The 10,750-nt window shown below is 35.8% G+C and overlaps 1 non-coding gene across 1 annotated transcript; it reads right to left on the bottom strand.

The window, feature by feature from the left end:
• Positions 1-7,132: 7,132 nt before the first annotated feature.
• LOC116271525 lies at positions 7,133-7,193 on the bottom strand. The gene has a single exon (XR_004180152.1). It is a non-coding gene; the product is annotated as a U7 small nuclear RNA (small nuclear RNA).
• Positions 7,194-10,750: the final 3,557 nt, after the last annotated feature.

The following is a 10,750-nucleotide window of genomic DNA, read 5'->3' as shown; positions in this document are numbered from 1 at the left end:
GAGCACATTGTGTTCCAATAAAACTTTATTGATGAATACTAAAATATTAATGTCATACAATTTTTATTTTTCATGCTATATTTCTCTTCTGGTACTTGTTTTTCAATCAATGAAAAATGTGAAACCCATACAAAAACAGGTAAAAAGCAGGAAGTGGACCATGACCATGCTATGCCAACCCTAAGAATATATTCACCAAACCTATGACAATATCATGTTGATTAGATCACAATGGCTTTGCAGTGTGCTCTGGTATCAGATAAGGCCATTCCTCCAAAGACAGATGGTCTTTTATTTCTACTTTTCTTGGTTATACTGGGGAATTGCAATAACATTTTTTCATTGCAAAATAAAATAAAATATTTATATATTTATATATTAAGTTTGGAAACATTTACTCTAATATTTTGTTAATTTATTAAAGAACATTAAGTTCCCATTTGTTTAGAACTTATTTTTAACCCATCAAAAATCATAGTTTGAATGTATATATTTTTTCAAATTATCTACAAAAATATTCCCTTCATTTGTGCTCATCTGTATTTACATAATAGGAAAATTATTGATCTTGTATTCATCAATCTTCCCAAATTCATCTCTTAATATTAGCATTCCTTTAAATGCAAATATATTATCAAAATAAAGAAATATATGTTCCTCTTGAATGCTTATATCAACTATTTCATTTTCTTATATTATTATATTTACTAGACTCCCCCAAGTCAACATTTAATAACATTGTACACTAGTCATACCAATACCAATCTTATTTGTGATTTTAATTGATCACTGTTTCACTCTTTAGGAGAATATTTTCTGTAAAATTTTGTTATTTTGATTTTATTGTTTTTAAACAATTTTATTTTATTCAAATTCTATAGATTCCAATGTTTTATTAGAATGGTATTTTTTTTTCAGTTGTTTTTTCAGCATCTATTAGAATTTTCTCTTTTAATTAGTTAACTTAATGGCTTATTTCAATAGGTAGGTATATTCACTGAAAGGAGGCTCAGAAGGAATATTCAAAATTTGAAGAGATGGCCTGTGGAGATATGTGAAGCAAGGAGAGGAGAGGCTGCTTCTGCTCAACAAGTGTTATTTGAACTATCTATGTTCCTACTTCTTTAGGAGCTGTGAGTTAGGTAAAGAAGTGTGAAGAGTCCTCCCTGCCCTTGAAGCAGGGAGCATACCAGCATTTGCCATCCTTTAGGCAGCAAAGACTAGGAAAGAGGGAGGCATCAACCAGGTGAAAAGATAGGCTGTTGACTGTCTTGCTCTTGCACTATATAACCCACTTGGGAAGACCCACCATAGCATTAACTACTCATGAACTTGCTATAGGCTCAAAAGCTGCACCTAAGCCATATTGGGTAAGTAAAGAAAATACATAAATAAATAAAACACAGGTTTAAAACAAAAAGAAACAAATTTTCCTAAGTGTAAAGAGAAAAGAACTAAAGTATATCCAAAAGATATGGTCTCTAGTAAAACAGTCACTAAAATAATAGGTCAGATAACAACTAGAAAATATATATTATGTAGAACAATTAAGAAATCTTTCTGCAAGGCACAACATTCTGTGAGAAATATAAAATTTGATTTTCCAAGTGAAATATTTAGTGGCTGAAACATGGGGAAGATAGTTACTGTTGAGGTGTAGTTAGTTGTGTGCAAAAACAAGTAGTAGAAATATCCCTGTATTAGTCTATTTCATACTGCTGTAAAGAACTGCCTGAGACTAAGTGATTCATAAAGGAAAGAGATTTAATTGACTCATAGTTTAACAAGGCTTGGGAGACCTCAGGAAACTTACAGTCATGGTGGAAGGTGAAAGGGAAGCAAGGCACCTTCTTCACAAGGCAGCAGAAAAGGGAAGTGCCTAGTGAAGGGGGAAAAGCACCTTATAAAACCATAAGATCTCATGAGAAATCACTATCACGAGAACAGCATGGGGGAAACTGCTTCCATGATCCAATCACTTCCTACCATGCCTCTCCCATGACACGTGGGGATTATGAAGAATGCAATTCAAGATGAGATTTGGGTGGGGAAACAGCCAAACCATATCAAGCTCAAAGCAGATAGGTGAAGAGATATGAAACTCATAAAAACTGTGAAGAAAAAGCAAGAGACCTGGAAGATAAAGCTGGAAGACCCTTCCATGAGCATTATAGGAGTTCTGGAAAGCAAGGAAAAAAACAATAAAAAACTGGAAGAGAAGCTTTAGTAATAAAAATAACATGTTGGAGGTAGGATAGGGAGAGCCATTTCAAGTTCAGAAGACAAGTGGAAATAAAGATGAGTGTGGAACTTAAATGGTCCAATACTTAGTAGAGAATACTTTGAAAACACACATAAATTTCTAAAAAGGAAAGCACAGAAGTACAGTTCTTGAAACAATGCAAAAACAGCTCCCATACAAACTGGGTAACCAATCCAAGTTAATATATCATCAGGAAGATCTAAAAAAGAACAGGCTTTCTTTTCGTTTGCCATACTGATTAAAGGTAGTACATGATTCTTCAGTGAAATAGAATTGGACATTATTGCAGATATATTTTTATTAAGCTGTATATTTTCTTAGAGATAAGGATATTTAGAAAACACAATGATGTTCTCATTAAAAAGCAGCAAAATTTGACAGTTTGTTTATCTGAACATAAATCTTGAATCTACCTTCAGTTCTGTATGTTTGTTTAAATCTTTGAGTATATGAAGCCTGCAGGCAAATGTGGCTCAATTCCTACACCCAATTTCAATTGCTCAAATCCTGGCCTGTCTCACAAGCTGTGAGGCCCCATTTGTTTAAAAAGCAGAAATAAGACAATGATCATAATGCTTAAAATTAAAAACAGATGACAATATTTAAATACGCAAACAAAAAATAAAACTGAAAATAAATACACAACAAAAGTAATAGAAATACAATGATAAAATTCTACATTATTACTCACAACAGTAAAAATTAAATCAATATAAAAAGATTTACGACAGCCAAAGCTGTTCATGGAAGGAAAGGCTTTTAAATATCTTCATTACTAAAATAAAAAACAAGTAATTATTATAGATTTGTTTTATTTAATAAACAAAACATATTTTAAAATGAAAATTACTTCTTTTAAAAAAATAGAAGATCAGGGTACATTGGCTCACACCTGTAATCCCAGCAATTTGAGAGCCAGAGGTGGGTGGATTGCTTGAGCCCAGGAGTTTGAGACCAGCCTGGGCAACATTGCGAAACCCCGTCTCCACTAAAAATACAAAAGTTCGCTGAGTGTGGTGGCGCATGCCATAGTCCCAGCTACAGGAGGCTGAGGTGGGAGGATCGCTTGAGGCTGCAGTGAGCTGTGGTTGCAACACTATACTTCCAGTCTGGATGAGAGAGCAAGAACCTGTCTTAAAAAAAAAAAAAAAAAAAAAAATTAGAGCTCAGAACAAGAATAAAATTAAATTTATCCAAATGTTAGTTTTTAAAAGGACAAAATAAAATAATAAACTATAGCAATTTAATCTATTTAAAATTTTATGCAATTAGAAGTGAGCACAACTGATAACTTTCATGAAAAAGAAAATGCTATGTGTGAATATATACTAATTAATATGCATTTCTCATTACAAAATGAAAATGACTGAGAAAGCCATTAAATTTTAAAGAACTATTCTAATCAAAGCTTCTAAGAAATTCCAATTATTTTACTGACAAATTATGCTAAACTTCTAATAAGCAGGTACTACATATGGTATATAAACTATTCATCACATTAAATAATGGAGAGGTTTAAATTAATTCTTAAAAACAAACAAGGCAGATTCTATAACTTGACAATGTTTGCCTCAAACCAAAAACAATGGACCAATCTCAATTTGGAAAACAGATGTAAACAAACAAACAATTTAATAGGAAATACAAATTAATGACATACATATAACAGCCCAGCTGCATTACATAGTGTTTATGTAAAGAAAAAAAGATAGCTTTGCAAAAACAAGAAAAAAGATACACACAATTATGACGTTTGCTTAGTATTTAAAAAAAATTCTCATAAATGCAATAATGCATGATTATTTGAGAGCATAGAGATTTGGGCCTGCCTCAAATCTTACCCCACATTTAAGAAAGAATCACTTTCACAGAACAGTGTGGTCTGATCAGAATAGAGTTGTTTCCCCAGAGCTTCCCAAATCATTTTGTGCCATTAAAATGTTCTATGACCCAAAACTATTGCAGAATATTATTGGTACTTTATGTTTACATAGAATATAAGTTCTTCCACGTTGACATTCATTTTACATCTATTATTTCAATGGATCAACACATAACTAAAGGACTGACTGCAAATCATACTGATTTTGATAGATTAGAGAACTGAGATGTTAACAAGCTCACCTACAGTTAGGAAATTGCTGATGTGGGGTAGATTCACTACTACTACTATCTAGTTTCCATGTGTTAGCTGCCAACCAAGTATGTTCCATGCTTTATTTCACCAACCTTCCAAGAGGCTATTTCCCAGAAATCAAGTCTCCAGAATCACATTTTCCAGAATCACATTCTTCACCAAGGTTTTTCTAACAGTTCCACATTTCCTCCCCTCCTTTCCCCTCCCTCCCTCCCTCCCTTCCTTCCTTCCTTCCTACCTCTGTGCTGCCTTTCTTTTACATCAACATTTAGTTGTCTTTATTGTTTGAGTTACCTCTTTATTTCTTTGGATAGAGCTGAGCACATTGCTTCTCATCATAGCTGTGGAAAAAAGTGAATAATAAACATAATTATACTCATTTTTATGATACATTAAATAATAAGAATAAAAGCTAATATTTATGTACTGATAACTTTATGTCCACATCAGAATGTGAAGACAGAGATTTTCTTGTCTAGTATCAAATCCTTGATGCTTAGGGCAGTGCTTGTCCCACAGTGGATCTAGTAGGAAATACATTTGACTAAATGAACATACTCTGCTAAGTATTATACATAGATTATTTAATTTAGTTTTTAAAATATCTCTATAAGGTGTTTATTGTTATCCTTATAGTATAGATATTCCAGGTTCAGTAATTTGCCCAAGGCCACAGTTTTCTTGAGAGACAGAATTAAGATTCAAACTCCTGTTCATCTTAGTGCATAAGTTTAACCTCTAGGCAAGTTTGCGCTATGTGTAGTAAATCCTGGCATTAGCTAGCGACGTTTATGTTTTAACGTACTACACCATGAGTGCCTTTGTGGGGGAGCACCTTCTGTGATTTCTCTCTCTTTGTCCCCTGTACCCATAGTTGCTATCAGGCCAGCTGTTGTGAATTGACATCAGCTGTCAGCCTCCCAGCTTGTTTTGCTTAGGGCAGCCTCTTAACAGGGAAAAAGAAAAATAAGGGGAGGTGCGAGTGAACAGAACCACATTAGCTACCAAGGTCTCTGTTAGTGACCATGTCCTTCCATCCCTTCTCTTCTTCCTCTGATCTAGTGCATTGCCTGGTTCTTGCTTCCTGGAAAAGTGTTTACCCTGGAACCTGGGAGTTTCTACTAGGAACAGACCATTTGTCTAGATCTGTTTCTAGCATCCTCCCTGTTCTCCTTCATCTTCTCAGACTCAGCATTCCTACAGCCCTAATCTTTGCTTCTGTGAACACTTCACTTTTTCCTTTGTTGTAACTTTTCTCCTGGCCATTCAACTTGCTGCTCTATGCACTTGCATATGACAGTCACATTTCGTGCACCCCAAGACATTTACTCTTGTCATTAGCATTGCCACTGCTCAAAATCTTCCACAACAATTCCCCCATGGGTGGAAGGATATTTTGGGAATGCCAGCTGGTAATTAAGATGCAAAGCTGATCTCACAGCAAGGTGAATAAGAATGCCATATATTAAATACATTTCCACAGGGCTCTGGTGGTCATGCCCACTTTCCCTGGTATCTCTCTTTTGCCACTCTGTGTCTGTCTCACCCCTTCCCTCAGGCCTGTAATTTCTGTCCTTTTCACCCTCAGCAACAGGATGGGACTCCATAGGGAGTTTGCCCTTATAGATCGAAGGCTTGTGAATGTGAAGTAAAAGAGAGGCCTGCAGATTGCTGATAAACTTGCTTTATATTAGAAAAATTACCTTGGAAATGTCCGCTTTTCCTAATGCTTCCACTGCTTGTTGTACATGACAGGCATTTGCACTGTGAGACCGCAGTATCGTGAACAGATGGTGCAGCGCCACTCTTGGTCATGAGGGACGGTTTCCTAACAAAAGAGATTTTGTTCTCCCCTGTATTTCTCTTGCATATTGCAGGCTTTTCCCCCCTCATCCTTTCCTTTATTTTTTCTTGGACAACATATATAGCCTTGGCCACAGCTTCATGGCATTTTGCTCATTGATCAGCATTAGCTCAGAACTAATAATAAATTTCTTTTCATTTCCCCCCACTGGGAAGCATTAGGGTTATGGCCTTGGAAAGTAAGTCACACCAGCTGGGTTATCTCTGTGGTCTGTGCCTCTGGTGGCAGGGTGTCATCATGAGGATGCATTTATGAATCCCAGAATTGTTATTCAGGTTTTATTTTTTTTTTCCACCAGACAGTGCCTTGTAGTACCACGGAGCAGGTGTGTTACTCTACAGCAATGATTATAGGGAAGGAAGCCACAGCTATGACCTTTGAGGTTGAATGAGCTAGAAAAGAATTTAGTTTTATGGAGAATGTTTCATGCTTAAGATTCTTCAAACAGCTTTAAATATAATGAGTTCAGCATTGATAGCCTAGAAACTGGGAAAGCAAATAAAGTAACCTCCCAAAATTTAAATGTATTTTACTTGTAACTGGTGATTTTAGAAGGTATCTCTACAATATTATTTACTTTTAGAACAGAGATTGTCTTCTGAGCCCCTCTAGTTATCTGTTTTCTGATAAGTACTGAAGAATGTATTAATTTTCCAAACATAGTTTATAGATATTAAGATAGCTGTATATCCATATAACAATGCAGTCAGCTGATTGCCAAAAAGTCTGTGTGAACATCCATCCCAAACAATGGGAGCCAGCATTCCTTAGCATTTACCCAGGAAAACTGTACTTCAGACTTCATGGAACAGCTGGCATTGCTAGTTTTTTGTTGTTGTTTGCTTGTTTGTTTTGAGGGGCATTGGGAGGAGGTTTCTGATAAAGACTGAAAAACATGCTAGATAAATTGTAAAAAAGCTGTAACACTGGCATTGCTAGTTTTTAAGCTTATTTATACTTTGCTCACAACACGGATGTAGCAATAATGATCGTTTCTATCGTTTTAGTCATCATAGTATAGAGATTTTGGTCATTATCTAGCTTATTGAGACTCTGAGGGTTAAGTGACATCAAAATTCAAATGCAGTTTTGTGGCACAGGTTGAAAAATCCTCCAAAGACTTCGGCTTCAGCTCTCTCTCCTCTAGGTCTCCTTCTCTCTGTTCATTTTTTCTCTTCCCCTACGTCCACTACTTGGTACTGTTCTCCAAATTACCAACAAGTGGACAGAATGGAGCATGGAGAGCAGGATAAACCATGTATTTCTTTCTTTGTTTTTGTTTTGTTTTGTTTTTTGAGAAAGAATCTTGCTCTGTCACCCAGGCTGGAGTGCAGTGATGCAATCTCACCTCACTGCAACCTCCGCCTCCCAGGCTCAAGCGATTCTCCTGCCTCAGCCTCCTGAGAAGCTGGGATTACAGGCTTGGGCCACCACACCCAGCTAAATTTTGTGTTTTTGGTAGAGACAGGGTTTCACTATGTTGTCCAGGCTGGCCTTGAACTCTTGACCTCAGGTGATCTGCCTGCCTTGGCCTCCCAAATTACTGGGATTACAGGTGTGAGCCACTGTGCCCAGCCTGAAACATGTATTTCTTTAAATAGGAATAATAATAATTAATTGATGTTTTGGTTGCTTTGAGTGTTAAAGAATCAGCGAACTGAAAATTTGGTTAAGCTGGGCATGGTGATTCATGTCTGTAATTCCAACACTTTGAGAGGCTGAGGTGGGAGAATCCCTTGAGCCCAGAAGTTCGAGACCAGTCTGGGCAACATAGGGAGACCCCCATCTCTATAAAAAATAAATAAATAAAGTAAAATAAATAAAGAGAATGGTCATACTGGGCAGATAAAAATGCAGAACACCCAGAATAAAGAAAATAAAAAAGAAAATAACAAAAAAGAAAATTTGATTTTAAAGTTCTGAGTTTCTATTTATTAGGCATATTAAATGGGCTTGACCTAATTATATAGTATGCAACATTTATATATTACCAGTCACAATAGTAGGATGTAGAAGAAATTGCGGAAATACTTACACTCCAAGATAAATCTTGGTTTTTGGCAGTTTGGGGTGTTTAAGACGTCCTAAAGAAAAATAAACATAGCGCTATATTAGTTGTCTTGGTAGAGAGAGGAAACGGTTCTGATCATCTAAACCAATATATTGTGTGCTCTTAATTCTCATCCAACTTTGGAATGTCTGTGAGAATGCTTTAATTACAGATTTTCCTTTTTAGACATGTTTTTCTTGGACAAACAATGAAATTCGTTTGCATTAGATAAGTAAACATCAAGTGACCACAGGGGCAGACCCAGCTTGGCATTATATTTTTGCTGCTGATAAACCCATATGCATAAATGAGTTTTGATACTACACAAATAAATGAGGATCGTATATAAAAAAAATTCAGGTAAAGCACATTTTTAGAATGGGGACATAGGGGAATAGCAAGGAGAAAAGCCAGAGACACAGAAATGTGTCAGTATCTCCTTAATATATCTGGGAAGACTTCATGGAGGCAGAAAAGAAACAAAAAAATTGTCATCTATCTGACTTTTCTTCCTTTCCCTCATGGAATAATGAAGTCAAGGCCTACACAAACATGACTTTTGATAAGGTTAGTAACCAGAAGATCTAAGAATCTTTGTGTCGCTAAGTTTGCTGTTGTCAGCAGCCTATGATATGAGCTCTAATTCAGCAGTTGGATATGCTTCAGGATTTGTTCCTTAAAGGAATGGCAGCCACCAAACATCTCATAATTAAATTACAGAAGCCTGGAAGTTTATAAAGCCTGTTAGAGTAGGCTTGGACAGCTGAAGACAGGCAAATAGGAAGCTAGAAGAGATTTTTATCGCAAGAATTAAAAAAGGAAATGTGACAGAATGCCAGCTCCATCTTTCCTACCGTGTGACAGAGAGTGCCTGAGTTTTCAAAATGAAAGATAGAGAAAGATATCCCAGAATTTCTCATTTTCAATCCTATGTATGAATTGAGCTTTTTGCTCATTTATAATGGTTCCTATAACTGCCTTTCCTCCTCTATTTCCTATAAAATTGCACTATGAACACCTGTCATACCAATTAAATTAAAGAAAAAAAAAGAAAAAGCTAATGAATGCCTCCACCATTCTCCTACAGTCCCAAGCCAGAAAACTTGAAAATCATTATTAAGCACTTCCTATGCCTTCCTAAATGCTTCCGTAATGTTCAACTGATCTAGCCAACTAAGATATGAGATATCTAAGATCAGTGGGAAACTTTTTGAAAGAGGCAGATACTTAAAGAAAGGTTTAGAATGTAAGTTACGTGCGCGCGCGCACACACACACACACACACCACAGCTCATTTATTTTTCTGTCATACTCCTATTCTCCCTAACTTTTCCCATTAATTAAGATTTTGTGTTTCAGAATTGAGTTCAGCCAAATTGAAGTTTTCCTGTAGTGACTATGAGAATTTTCTCCATCTTTTTGTGGAGGTTATCCAACACAGAGTATTTTTATTTTATTTCCTATCCACTAACCATGGACTATAGGAAATTTCATTCCATTAAATTTCATCTCTGGAAAATGAACATCTTGATGATAGAAGCTGATTCTGGCAGAATTCATAGATGCACAGCAGAACCTGATGCGACCGAAAGATTCAGTACATCCTACTCAATATGCCTCCTTGGCAGCAATTACAGGCTATCTTCATTTCACGGCCAAAATGGGCCTTGCTTTGCCAGTTGAGGACAGGCCATGAAGTAATAGGAAGAGGACAGGGAATAAAGGCACGAGGACTGGGTTCTAACGCAGCTTTGTTTACTAGCTTGGGAATTTCTGAGCAAATTATTGAAACTCATCTGGTCTCAGTTTCCTCACCAGTAAAATAGGTCTAATAATAGCTATTTCATACAATATGTCATTAATTTGTGTACAGTGAAACACTACATAAAGTCTTGTAATTAGTACTATTAATAGAAGTAATAATAGTTTTTTATAGTGTAGAAATAATCTGAGTTAACATTACTTTTCTCTATTCAGCAAACGAAGAATCTAATAAATATGGAGAGAACTGACCTCTGGTGTGTGTCCTTGATGTTTGACAAAATGGGAAAAAATGCAACCAAATAGATTAGTTTTAAAATACTATGTGCTGACACAGAGATGAGATTCTAAATCTATTTTCCACATTTTAGCTGAAAATGCTTTACCTGCCAGAATTGGCATTGGCCAAGACTTCAAAAGCTTACTAAACAGTAATTACTACAGTAAAAATAAGTAGGCTACAAGAAAACAAGTAGGAGGGATCCAGATTTTTCTACTGTTTAGCAGATGAGGAAAAGCGGTAAAGGGATATTGTTAAGTAACTTGGATATAGCCTAAAATTTAATATCAATCACTGGTTTTTAATAAAAGAAATAAAACTGCTTTAAGTATATACTACACAGAAGTTATTCTGTCAAGTACTTAGTCTGCCATATATTGTGCTAAATAAAAAGA

The sequence above is a fragment of the Papio anubis genome, chromosome 19, assembly GCF_008728515.1.
Source record: "Papio anubis isolate 15944 chromosome 19, Panubis1.0, whole genome shotgun sequence".
Lineage (NCBI taxonomy): Eukaryota > Metazoa > Chordata > Mammalia > Primates > Cercopithecidae > Papio > Papio anubis.
The sequence above is the reverse complement of the archived record's forward strand: the minus strand, read 5'-3'. Positions and strand labels throughout refer to the sequence as shown.